This window comes from Callospermophilus lateralis, chromosome 1 (assembly GCF_048772815.1).
Source record: "Callospermophilus lateralis isolate mCalLat2 chromosome 1, mCalLat2.hap1, whole genome shotgun sequence".
In the NCBI taxonomy this organism is placed as follows: domain Eukaryota; kingdom Metazoa; phylum Chordata; class Mammalia; order Rodentia; family Sciuridae; genus Callospermophilus; species Callospermophilus lateralis.
This window is the reverse complement of record NC_135305.1, coordinates 133,344,344-133,358,259: the sequence shown is the minus strand read 5'-3', so window position 1 is coordinate 133,358,259 and position 13,916 is coordinate 133,344,344. Positions and strand designations below refer to the sequence as shown.

At 45.5% G+C, this 13,916-nt stretch overlaps 1 pseudogene; it reads right to left on the bottom strand.

Moving 5' to 3' along the window:
* Positions 1 to 435: 435 nt before the first annotated feature.
* LOC143637764 (transmembrane protein 132B pseudogene) lies at positions 436 to 4,347 on the bottom strand (annotated as a pseudogene).
* Positions 4,348 to 13,916: the final 9,569 nt, after the last annotated feature.

The window sequence follows — 13,916 nt, the reverse complement described above, 5'->3', positions numbered from 1 at the left end:
AGAGTAAGACTTGTCCATGCACCTGACTGATGTCAAAGTATAGGAAAGTTAACCATCAAACTCCTCCCAGTTCTAAACATCTGTTTGCCTGAGCTGGCAGATAAAATCCTTGGTGGAGAACTCGGCGCACCGGTAATGAGCGAGTACCAGGTGGTGGGCAACTGCTGACCCAGTGCTGCAGCAATACTACAGGGGTCATGCCAGGTGCTCATCTTGGCTTACACACAAGCTGCACTAACTCTTCAGGCCAGTTCCATGTGATTAGAAGAGGACCCTGCCTCCTGCCCCCCCCACTCCCCCACTCCCCCACTCCCCCACACCAGGCTTCAACAAATAAATCCTTATTAAATCACCCTCTGTTGCTGAACAAGCACACAACTCCAGCTGTTTGAAAAACAGAAGGCACATCAGTGAATTCAAATATAACACAGTATTTCAAGTCTGTGAGTCCCCCAGCCCCACGTCCTGGCAGACCCACTTGATATTGTCATCACTGTCAAAGAGGATGGAGTTGGTGTATGGGCCCCCATCCTCGGGGAGGATGGTGGTGTAGGAAGTAAACTTGACCCTCTTCCTCTTTGGGCCAGAAGAGTTTACAGGTTGGTTTTTCATCTCTTTCTCATAGACAAAGTCAGAAGGTCTGAGCAGCTGACTGTGGAAGGGCTTCTGGGAACCTCCATTCAGCAGGAAGTTCCTCTCCTCGAACTGCAGCCCCCCATCTATCATGGTGGTGCACTCCTCCTAGGGGAGCGTGATGTCCACTGGGTTCTCCAAAAGCTCCACCTCGTTCCCAAGCCAGACCCAGTCGTGGGAGTGGGGGATATTGCCCTGCTCGCTCACCGTGAGCCTTTTGTGTCTGTACTTCCAGGCAAACGCCAAGCAATTGATCAGGAAGACCAGGATGGCCAGGCAGAAGATGCAGAGCAGGGTGTACATGCCGATCTCCAAGTCCATCAAGTCCCTGGAGGCCATTGTAAGGTCACTAGGGTTACTGGATTCTGGAAACTTCCCCTTGGTGGGGAAGCTGGTGAAGGCGTCTACACCATCACTCTTGAGCAGCTCCTTGTCCTTCCCCTCCCCAGGCAGTGGCAGGGCTGTGCTCCTGTTGGTCCTGTCCTCTGGGCCAGCAGGGCCCCCACAGTGGAGCCACTCCTGGACCACTCACCCCTGGATCCCTTCTGGCTCTATGGAGTCACTCAGGTGATCTTTGTATTCCTGGTTCACGCCCTCAATGTCATTGCTGCCTCCTTGGTGCTCCTCCTCAATACCTGGTGCTGCCACAGTCTGGCTGGGCACAAAATCATGAGCCACTCTCAGCCTTGTAGATTCAAACAGCAATTCTTTATTCCCGAACTCTCACTGACACTCTACATGCACGTGCTGGGGAAAATACACCAGCACTCTGCATACCAAAATACTCTCTGAATCCAGAGAGAACTCAACAGGAACTCAAGGAGTGGGCGGGATCCTGAGGCAGCAGGATATGTCCTATTCCCAGCAGGGTCTACCTTAAACCTGGAACTGCCCTATTCCCAGTAGGATCCACACCCTAAACCTGGAACCACCCTAAACCCGGATCCGCCCTGGTCCTTGAGCAGGGTCACCTTTCTCAAACATTCATGCAATGTCACTGCAAATGACCTGGGTCCAAGGCAAGCCCATTTCTACAATGGAGAGTCCTCCCTCTAAGCAACATGGGGTAGGCTGACAAGGAAATTGCCATGCGTCATTCCTACTTGGCTATGGCTCTCAGCATGGTGCAAACCTGACCTTGACGCTTCCTTTACCCATAGCAAGAACACTCTTCCTCTTGGTCTTCTGGCAAGGCTCACTGACCATCATCTCCACCTTGATCAGGGGCCCTTGTTCTTCTCTCTGTGCAACCACAACTGGCCACTGGGACTGCAGGTTTGGCTGAACAGACACCACCATTTCATCCAATGATGAGACAGTTATGGAAAAATCCTTTGAATCATAAATGTCTAAGTGTTACTTACTGAATTAAACAAAATTCAAAGAAAAAAAAAACAAAATATTTGTTGTGATAACTCTGCTTCACCTTTGCAAATTTTTATCACAGAAATGTTAATTCCAAAACATTCTTTAAGTGTATATAATTAGAAAAAGTAAGCCCCAGTGCTCTGTAACCTTAATCCATACTTGAGATACACTGGACTGTCATTATTAATGATCTACATCCCAGTAACATGACAAACAAACAATACAGTTTAAAAAGGGCAGGAAAATACACATTAGTTTATTTCATGTCCTACAACTAAATTTTGTTGTGACCCTTCTTAAAGCTTTTTGAAAAATTAGGCCATGCATCCAAGTCATTTCCAAGGGCAACTAATCAGCCATCACCCAAGATACCATTTGAACTATGATACGTTAAAAATTCAATGTACATAAAGCCACACAGTGCTGGCTGAAGGTACTTGGGGGAAAAAGCATTATAATCCCATCCCACTAGAGAGACACAATGCCCTGATATCTTCTTAAAGTGATTCACTAAAACTCTGAAAATGTGTGAAAGTTTTAGAATTGTCCATAATTACAGTAAGTAGAAAGCAATTTGGTGCCTACTTACAGTAGCTGAAATAGAATTTCTAAGTGTCAAAAGCTGCCTGCTTTCATAAAAATGGAAAAATACAATCCTCTGTCATGGTCTATGGTAGACATCAATTGCACAGATGAACTTGCTGGCGAGCAAACAGCACAGGGACCTGTGATGGACATTTAAAGAGCATTTGAGAAGAAGTGTTCCCCATGCACTGGGGGCAGCCTGGGGAAGAGGCAGGGAGACATGTCGGGGTGCCAACTTGGCTGCACATGCCCTCTGCTGATCACCTATGGGACATGAAGACTGAGAGGGACAAGCTCTCTCCATTAGCCAGGGTCTTAGAGGTCTCTGGAGACTCATCTCTTTAGGAACTTGAAGAACCTCTCAGGGAACCATTCTCTTATCTCTGGTGGAGACTTGAGAAGAGAGTGAGGAGGGAGAAACAGTCCATGTCTGGCATTTGCTGTGGACCAGCCACACTGGAAATTCACTGTCTTTTCTGTCTAGATGGAGGACATTCTAAAGTGACACCAAGAACCCTTGTCTCTGCTTATTAAGGTGCCACCAAATAAAAAGCACCAGAGGTGAAATAGGTGTAAGAAAAATGAACCTCTAAATTACAAGCATGTTTTATTTTTAATTGCAATTTTATCACAATCACTTAAAACACTGTAATTAATGTTTACACCAAAATATTTCCTAATTCACTTTCAAAAGAAAACGTTTGCTGAAATGATTTTTAAAACTTTCAATAATTGCTTGATTTCACCTTCCAATTAAAGCATTCTTAAAAAGGACAACTTACAGCATTTTTTCTTTGACTTAAAGAATAAATTGATTTTAAGGAGTAGTAACTATGTGTATGCTTTAAAGGAGATTTTGGTTGATTTAGCAGTAAAGATTATTACAAAAATGATGCAGATCTTGGTGATGGATATTCAGAATAAAGAATCATAAATTAAAAAATTAATCTGTGCTCAGAGAGTGATGCAAAGCTAGGAAAGCTATTGAGAAGATGGCTCCATCATTCCCTCTACCCCATAACCCTCCAAGTATGGCCTCCACGTTCATGCACAGAGGTGGGCAGTCCCTATGACAGATCTGAGGGCCCCAGGAAAGCACAGCAGGAAAGGGGATTTTATGGCCAAAAACTATCAATTCATCCAATTTACCTTCTATTTGCAATTTAGTTCTAGAGGACATATTGCATTAAAGCTGCATGTATTAAAAAGATATTAGAAAACAACTCATTTGTAGACTAACACTTTGCAGGGAGAATTTATAGTTTTATTGAGAATATCTGTTACTCAATTTCCAAAATATAATTCCAACAGTATTAGCTAGAAAATACGTACCACAGGTGCATGAGGAAAGATACAAGATCTGGTAATTTCATATTTTCAGCAAGAAAGCATTTTTTTCATGTTCTTAACCACTGCCCATGTCCAATACAGTTAAAGAATTCAATTCCAAGTTTAGAAAATAAAATCCTCACGGTTTCTCTGTCTTCAGTTAGTAACACAGAAAGTGGAGGCTTATATTCATAGGAAAACAGCTTTATTCATTTTCAGCTTAGCTTTTTCTACTAAAAGAGGTCACATTGATGATGTTCATTTATTTTTTCTCAGCATCATCTTGTGATGCAGATCATTGTTTTTATCTCACAGACAATGACATGCTCAGAGAGGTTAGGGTTCCTGCCTGTTCTATCCATACACCAAATGGCCTCAGAGAACCTTCCACTCCCCAATATTTCAGTCCGCACCTTCAGCCATCTGAGCCATCATGACATTCCTGAAGGGCACTCATTTCCCTTGAGTCCAAAGAGCTTTGGGAGTGTGACTGGATGCCATAGTCCGCATTCCGTGGGCAGCTGAATGCCTCTAATGTCTTCTCATTCCTGCGGCTGCACATCAGGTACTATGGCTCCTTCTCAAAATCAGGATCCTCCTAACTTGAGAGGTTCCAGTAAAGCCCAGGACACAGAGTTGTCTTGTTGTTTCTTTCTGCTGCAGATATTAGCCTCCACTCAAAGTCTCACTAGACACCTCTTGGTGACCATCACAGCTCCCCAAAGAAATGAGGCAAATGCTGGCTATGGACAGGAGGGCAAAAGAGACCTCCATGTGGGGCTTCCTGGTCCTCCAAGAAGGGGCAGCAGACACCAGATCCTTCTTATTCCAACTCCATCTTGGTTTTGGGAATCAAGGTTGGAGGCAAAGCTCAGACCCAGCAGGGAGCGCTGGAACCCCAGGCCCTGGCCTGTCTCATCCTGGGCAAGAAGCCTGTCTAGGGGGTCATGTGGCTGCTTGGGGTGGACATGGAGTCAGTGAGCTGAACATACTCTAGGCCCAACTCCTTCGTTACCTGGTGCATCACAGAAGCCATGGGCCCAATCCTGCAAAACAGTGACCAAGTCTAAAGTCATTTATGATGTCACTTTGAGAGTGAAGAGAGCTAATTCATGCAAAACATAACTGAGAACATTCCAGGTTGAGGAAAATATAAAGACCTTCCCTGTCCCCTGCCTGTAGTCACCTTTGAATGCCCCCCAAAAAACATCCTGGGAATGCTGGCTTCTTTGGGAGTGGCTGGCTCAGAGGAACTCAGTGATCTCTCTTATCTCCAGGTGCACATCCTCTGGGGGTCTGGTCCATCCTTGGAGGGATGAAGCCAGGTTAAGTCCTGAGGACTTTTGGAGCAGTGTCTTTTGTGTTCTATTTGCTGGTATTTAAAGAGGCCCACTGGAATCAAGAACTTTGGAGCCTCAGTGGTGGAGAGGATGCTCTGCCAGGACTCCCCAGTTGGGACCCTGAGAAGAAGGTTGCACAGCTACCTGGCTTCAGGGGTTGGTGCTTCACCAACTTGGTGGGGTATTCTCTTCCCCTCTCTCCTTCCACTGTGCTTTCATGTTATTGCTGAAGTCAACGCTGCTGTGTACAAGGAGAGAGTCTTTACTGCCTAACTCAGTAGCTTCAATGTCACAGACATCTTAGAGCAGGCCCATGGGCACTCCGCACGTTCGCTCATGGCCCCCATTGGATGCTCTGCTCACACAGCCTGGCTCTGTTCTCTCCCACTCCTATTATTATTATAGTTCTTTTTGATCTGAGGAGCTTCCTAATAGGGAATATGGGCAGGGCGGCCATCAGCACAGCCAGGCACTCTCAGATTCCAACACCAGAAGCTAAGGACTTTATTTATAGAGATAATCTCCTTAGCCTCTCATTCAGACTGGGGAACAAAGGTGGCCACACACACACATCCATTTGCACTTCTATTCTGTCTGGAAAACCAGAACCTCAGCCCCCAGGTCACCCAGTTCTGCACTCTGGTTAAGCCTACACACTAAGGAATCTGCTGACTCAAACTCTCCATTTCTTGAGCCCACACCATTTCTAAAGTCAAGTGTGTGTGTTGGGGGTGGGGCACCAATCACTTAGCTCTTTGTGGTTCTTAGAGAAGTTTTATCTTTATTTTCTCCTCCCCCACTTCAGAGTGTTTGCAATGGGGCTCTCACAGTCTCTCTGAAATACTAGCTGTGGAAATACCATTATAAAAAGTAAGTTGCTGGTGCTTAAAAATTTTTAGGACAATGCTGAGGAGCAAGAGATTGCAGGTTCACTTTTAGAATAACCTCCAAAGCAATGAGCCAACTGCTGTCTGTTGGGAATGCCATCATAGTTTCACAGGTCAGCAAGGAGGTCACGTGCCACATCAGCCTGCATACCCCTGCAGCTTTGGAGACCACACCTGCACGGGCTCCTTTCCCTCTCCTAGTGGAAGAGGACTTAGCCTGGGTATTGGAGAGGGTGCAGGTTCTGGGTGCGTGGTGTGCCTGTTGCTCAGCAACATCTCATCACCACCTGTCTCCACATGGATCCTGAAGCTTGTCACCTATGGCAGCTTCTCCTGTCTCGCATTCAGAACCTGGTCCTGGAACACAAAGGGGATCTCTCAGGCCCTGTAGGTCCAGGTGCTCAGGGATTCTCCCGTATCCAGCAATCCATATCTGGCCTCAAGGATCTTCGAGGTTTCTGTTGGTTCTCCACTGAGAAGCTGCTCTGACCCCCAGCTTTTGTCCTTTCCTCTGACTATGGAAGACACAATGATGGCCACAGATTTTCTCACACAGTGAGAAGAGAGGAGGCTCCTGATTGGTTCCACAGTTCAGGGATGTCACTTCCGATCTCTGCATTTTGTCATCCTGAGACTTCTGCTGTCTTTTTGAATGTGTTGCCTCTGGCTGCAAGACATGGCCACAGAGCTCTGGTGCATAGCCTTGTCCTGGTCCCTTGTCCTCTCAGAACCCAGAGGCAGACTCATGGCCAAGGCTTACACTGTCAACCAGAAAACACTTCCCTGAGCCTCCTTTAGTCCCATTTGCTAACTGGGTGCCAAGTTCACATCTGCAGAATGGATCAGGGGTGTAAGACTGGAAGACGCCACACCACACAACACAGATCACCAAAGAGGTTTTCCGCTTTACGTAGGTCTAAGGAGAAGTCACAGGACTGAGGTAGATAAAAGGTTGCCCATTTATTGGCAAGCTCTTCCATATGTCAGTTCTGGAGCCCAAGAAGTTAATTCTAATTGGGGCTAAGTCTTCCCACCAGCAGGGTTTGAACATTGGCGCTGGCAGGAACGTTTCGCACCAGTGAAACAAACAAAGAGGAGAAAGAGGGTCGTTAGACACCATGTTTTTTTTTTCCTGGGGTGCTGCCACCATTATGTTTTCCCAACAAGGGGGACTTCTTTCTTGTGAGAAGGCAAATCCAGGTTTTAGTGAGAAAGAAGTGAGGTTGAGAAGAATATAAAATATAGTATCAAACAGGCCATGTAGAGCCTACCTGGCCTCCAGACCGAGGAGGCTATGTGGAGAACTCTGCGTTTCATCTCCACATCCAGCCTCCAAGGGCAGATGGTGTTCACACTGGGACTCCACATGGAACAGTTTTTCAGGAATTTAGGATTGAATTGGAGTTGGAGCCAGCCACAAGCTCTTCCCAGGGTTTCAGTTCAACAAGGCCATTCTTGATCCCTTGGTTGATTCCAAAGGTCTCTCTGGTGGGGTGGACCTCCACTCGGCCTGTGGACTCTGGAGCCTTGACCTCTCAGACCACAGTCCCTTCCCTATTATCAGCCTTGGTGCTCTACTTGCACATCATGGGGGAGGTCACTGGGACATCTTCATGTGCACACACAGAGTGACTGACCTGTAGTACCAGGTACCTCCTCTTTCCCTTGCTCCCTCCTCACGGTCACCTGCCTCTGCTCTGTTGCTTCCCATATTCATAAGATCCCCCTTCTTTCCTCTTTTCTTCGCCCTCCCATCTACATGAGAGAAAACGTACAACCTTTGACTGTCTGAGGCTGTTGTTTCACTTAGTGTAATGCTTTGGGTTCTATCCATTTACCAACAAAAGACACATTTCCTTCTTCTTGGTGGATGAGTAGAACTCCATCGTCTATATACACCACATTTTCTTTATCCATTTGACTGTTGGTAGGCATCCAGCCTGGGTCCACAGGTCAGCCATGGTGAATTGTGCTGCTGTAAATATGTGTATCCACGTCCCAACACAGTGTGCTGACTCTAACTCTTCTTCATGCTTACTGAGGAGCTGGGCAGCTGGATCATATGGTGGCTCCATTTCTAGTCTTTTGAGGAATGTCCTCAAAATTGTTGTATTAATTTACAGCCCACCAACAGTGTGTTGGTATTCCTTTTTTCCTCAAATCCTGTGAATGTTTATTAAAATTTGTATTCTTGATGACTGTCATTCTAACTGGAAGGTAGTTTTGAGAAGTATCAGCTCAGATGAAGTGTGATCACTTTTATTTTAATAATCCTCATCAAGCACCAGACGAGTGTCACTGAGGGTTTGTTTCTGTATCTTCTAGTGTATTCCATTGGTCTGCACAGCTGGTTTTAGGCTGCACTGTGTTGGTGGTTATTAAGGCTCTGTGGTGAGTGTGAAGTCAGGTATTAGGAGCCTCTAATGTTCAGGACTGCATTGGCTCTTCTGGGTTTTTTATTCTCGCATATGAATTGCAGGACTGTTTCTTCAGTTCTGTGAAGAATGCCATTGATATCTTGAAAGGATTGCTTTGAATCTGCGGATCACTTTTGGTAATGGCCCTGTTAACAGTATTAATTCTGCCTTTCCGAGATCAGGAAGCTCTTTTTGAACTTCCATCTCTCTCTTCTCAGCTCTGGGAAATGCCAGGCTCTGCTGGGATTCCCTACCTGTGCTGGCCCTGAAATGTTCTCCAGGAAGTGCACCAGGTCATGGGTCAGAGAGCCCAATTAATGTGCTTTCCCTGGTCCAGTGGTCACACAGGGCCCTGCCTACAGCAATGTCTAAAAACCATTGTTTTATGTACTTGGTCCATTTTTAAGTTGTTGCCATTGAGATGTAAATTTTGGTTCCTGTTATTCCATCTTGGCCAGATACAGATCACATTTCATGAGCTCTTACATTTCAAGCATTTTATGCCTGACTTTTGGAGATTAAAAAATAGCACCAACACATGTTAGCTCAGGACAGGATCCAGGCAATGCTAATGCATCAAATGATGGCCCAGAAGGGATTAAGACCTCTTTGCCTGGTTAAATCTGGACATATGGAGCTAGGCAGCTTTCTCCATCTCTGGATTCACTGGACCATGGGCACACATGCTGGAACAAGCTTAAGCAATTGGGATTTGCATAGGAAATTAATCACAGGAATAAGGAGATCTGCAGGATTGTTTTCCAGACTTCTATGGAAGAGAAGGACCAAGTCAAAAACACCTGGGAAAGCTGGTAATGTTGGCCACAGCCAAGAAGCTGAATTTCCAAATTTACACTCTAGTGAATACTTCCAGAAAGACTCAGCAATTGAAAGTAGACCTAGTCTCCAATGGCTCCTGGAGGCAGGCTTGATGCCCAAGGACCAAAGTATCAAGAAATAATTCCTTGGAATGTGTTCTCTTATTTGACTTTGAGTTCATTCCACCATGCGGAAGGTTATTGCAACTTTTGGGAATAAAATTCTTGTCCTGAACAATGTGGGAAGTAAAACCCACAACACTCACCAGTGTTAAGGAGAATTATAATTGTTCCACAGTCTCAGTCTCCCATATGAGAAATCTAGGTTTACACCAGTAATTATGATTGTGTGCAGGTAGAATTTAACGAACAGTAGTGTAACACAGGCCTAATGTTCAGGACCATTATGTGCACAGAGTATTCTATGAAGTGCTGATAGAAACAGATAAGCAGGAGCTAAAAACAAAAGCCTCTATAGGGACAGAACAGGAAACATCAATCAGAGAAGCAGACGTGGTGCTATCTAATTGAGAGTATTGGGATTCCACCTGTTAGTCCAAAGACCATTCCCTTGCCCAGGACATCTTTGTAAGATTAACTTCCATCGAAAACACAGTTCCTCCTCTTTAAGTCCCCAAGATCTCCACCTCATCCTGCTGCCTGAAACTAGATTGGGAATTACTTTACTCCCTTATATATCCCCCCTTGTCTTACAATAATTATTAAAATTGAAACAATCGAACTTGATCCAAACTGATACTTTTCAAAAGAATTTCACAAACAATAATTTTCTAGTTGTAGCATTTTAAGTGTTTGGCACTATTTCTTTCTTTATAACAGTAATTTAGACTCTTATCACTCCTAATTAGTGATTGTCTAATTTCTGATGGCCAGGTATGACTAATTCTCCATTTGTTCTTATTTGTATTGTGTATACATAAGTTGTACCACATGTACCCAGTGATTATGCAGTCAAGCAAATTAACAGATCTGTCACCTCACCTGGTTGTCTTTCTTTCCTTCATATATCAAGAATACTAAAATATTATCTCTCAGCACATTTCTAGCATGGAATACAATGTCATTCTTTATAGTCCTCATGCTATACATTAGATCTCTGGAGTGAATTTCTAGCCTTTGGCTACTATCAGGGACTTTGTGGTTTCACTACTAATTTGTGTATCCCTTTCTCTTCCTGGGGTCCTCCACGAAGATCTTATGTTCTGGGAACATCCTTGCATATAGGAGTTATCTAATGTGGCACCAGGGACAGCTTCTTTCCTTACCAAGTTATCCGTGCAGATATAGGAGCTACCAGGAATGGCTATCAGGGGCCTGAGATACCCAGATAGCAAGGCCTGAGACAGGACCTTGACCTACAACATCAGGTATCCCTATAATCACATTGTGCTCAAGAGATTTTAAATTATGGGTCCATCACACCACTGTCTGAAGGGTTTATTTCAGTCCAGGGTCAAGGAAGTCTTCCAGTCATAGCAGCTTCTGAATTTATGAGATGAAGTTCACATCCAAGAGGCAGAGTGCAGACACATTTTCTGCGATGCCAGAAAGCTGGGGACAGAGGACTGCTCAGGGATTGTCTCCTGGGTGTGGCCCAAGAAGCAGGAGCCCCTGGTGGGTGTGCATATTTGCATAGGAGCAGCACATTGGTGGATGGGGAAAGTCCTTTTCCAAATGTGAGCAAGTTTCCAGATCAAAGACTTTTTTTCTTGGCATGACAGAAAGTCCAGCTGAAGACCCCTCTTTCTCTCCATCACTCCTGACCACCCCACTCCTGCTCAGTTTATTAAACTCTAGTTACCGGAGCAGGTGTGTGTGCATATCTCCTGTGATACAGCCAGGAAGTTGTACAGAATGAGGTCTACCTTCTCATTCATTTCTCTTTTTATTTGTACCATACAAGAATGGTATTTGTCTGCTTCACTTGAAGGTAATTCTTAAATTACCTCTAGTAATTTCTAGTTATTTAACAATAACAATCACCACAATAATATGATAGCAATTCAGAGACATACCTGGACCTTCTGGGGAGCCTGGGTTCTGTCTCTCTCTCATGCCAATACCCTCCAAAGCATCTGTCGAGTGACCTAAACATTCTTAGAAAACACGTACTGACGACCTGTGTGGAGGACACCCTCCCAGCCAAAACAGCAGTGCTCAGGGGCCCCGGGGTACTCAGGCTTCCTTCCCTGAGATCTGCCTCTTCCCACCCGGTTCTAGCTCATGGGTTACGGTGGACTCTGCCAGGCTCTGCTACTCTCACCCAGGTAGGTGTGCTCATTGATTACTCTGCTGATCTCTCCTTATCCTAAAAACGGCAGGTCTAGGAGACCAGGACCTTGTCCATTAACTGCCACCCCACATGGCACTTAGAACATAATCTATGCATACTCAATTAAACACCATCAGAGGTGAAGGCAGGTGTTCCCGACCCCTACAGGATCCATCTGTGAGCATATGGGTGCCAGTGGATGGTGCCATTCATCTTGGAAGATTTGGGAGTCAGGTGGAGTTGGATTCCAACACTGGCTCGGCTCCGGCTCTCTAGCAGATCTTCTCTGTAAATTCAACCCTTAAAAAACAACTTGGTACCAAGTCTCTTTCTTAAAGCCACTACAGGTTAACCCAGGAAATCCACTGCTATATCAAATCCAGTGATGCTTTTCCAAAGGCCACATGAAGTCTCCTTCCAGCCCACAGCAGGCAACTTCAGATGTCCTCTGACAGCACATCCATCAGAAGACCCCTGCCTCCCCTCACCTGTCACAGATGGAGCTGGAAACAAGCAGCTTTCCTGGGGCTGGATGGCCTGAAGATGCCGGTGCTCATTACGGGCCCTTGAGCACCTCATTAGTGCCTCGTCCAGCTGATGGCGAAGGCTGAGAAAGTGAGTTACTGCAGAAATAAATTGGCAGACACCATCACCAAGGTGAGCAGGAGTGGGCTTCTCTCACTCCATTAGAATAAAAGAGAGCGTCCCCAGCTAATGAGGGATGATAGGCTTCTGAGATTCTGAACGCCATGATTTGCTGATAAACAATACGATTGCTAATACATGAACACATGAGCCCTCCTCTTGGTCAGAAAGTCCATGTTCGTATATCATATTGTCATCACACTATGGAAGTCAGGCTCCTGCTCCTTCTTCCTGTAAAGTCAAGGAAGCCATCCATCACCTGCTTCTGAATTCCCAGCTGGGGAAAGACAAGCATTTTGCTGTGAGCTCCTTTGGAACCAGACACTGGGTTCCTATTTCATAAGAACAAGGCCTGTGCTCTATAAGGTCACACTGAGTGGCACTTCATTAATACCTAGTGGTCAAGAATGTTGGCTCTGGAGCCAACAAAGCAGGCTGTGTGATGTTGATAAGTTACTTAGCCTCTTGGTGGGTCTGTTCCTTCAACTATAAACAGTGTGATAAGTAGTATTAGGTCCTTTAATAGCTTCTTAGATGGTTTAATTCAGTCAGTATGGTTATAATAGTGCCTGGCACATAATGAACGTTCAATAAATGCTAGTCTATTGAAATCATGAGTTAGTTGATAGCTGGGTTAGGAAGAAGCCATAGATGCTCCATAATAGCTTCCAAAGCCCCATACACATTGCTCTGTACAGAGAAAGCCATCTCCTATCTACCTACCTACCTACCTACCTTAATGTGAAATCACCTCTATTCACTGAAGTCCTAAGACAAGTGTGCATCCAGTAAACCCCATCAACAGGGACTATCTGATGCCGTGCACTCCTCAGCCACCAGTTCCATACATGCTTACTCACCTGTAGCGGCTTAGCCACACCTTCTGCCTTCTCACACTGCAAAGGCATTCTATTCAGACCTGCTTCCTGAATTTTACATTTTCTCCTTCTGATTTTACTACATTAAGCTCAACAGCCCAAACTGTTGAATCCTTTTTTCCAAATTGTGGATTCTTAAAAATGTCTTTCTCTGTCACCCCAAAGGATTACAATCCTGGGCCACACAAAAGATGCGCTTTTCACATTATTGTCATTGACATGGGCATTGTTGATGCTTCCTCCCTGAGTAATGTGCAAATCTCCACTGTGTGCAGCCTTTCCTTATGTGTGCGGCACAGAGACATTCAGCTTTAGAACCCTCCCTGGGAGGGGAACAGTCGCTGCACTTTTGAAGGGTGGACCTTCTGAAGGAAGCTGATGAACCCCACAGAGTCCTGGAGGAGCCCAGGATGGGGCCCGAGAGGTCAAAGAAGAACAGGACCCCACCCAATGCTCAGGTCATCATGGTATACTGTGCCACCAATGTGGACATTACAGTGTTGGCAAGGCGGTTCATTAATTAGATCCTCTCCGTTGACACTGGCCCCTGGGTCTGCAATCGAGGGTCCTTCAGCAGAGTGTTCACATGCTCAGAACCCGATGGTCTGCAGACCCAGGGGTTTCCCTCTGAGCACCAGGCTGACTGCTGAGAAGAAAACCCCATTTTTATGCAGTGCACAGGGAAGGAGGCAAGAGCTGCTGTTTTCTGAAGTGAGGCATCTT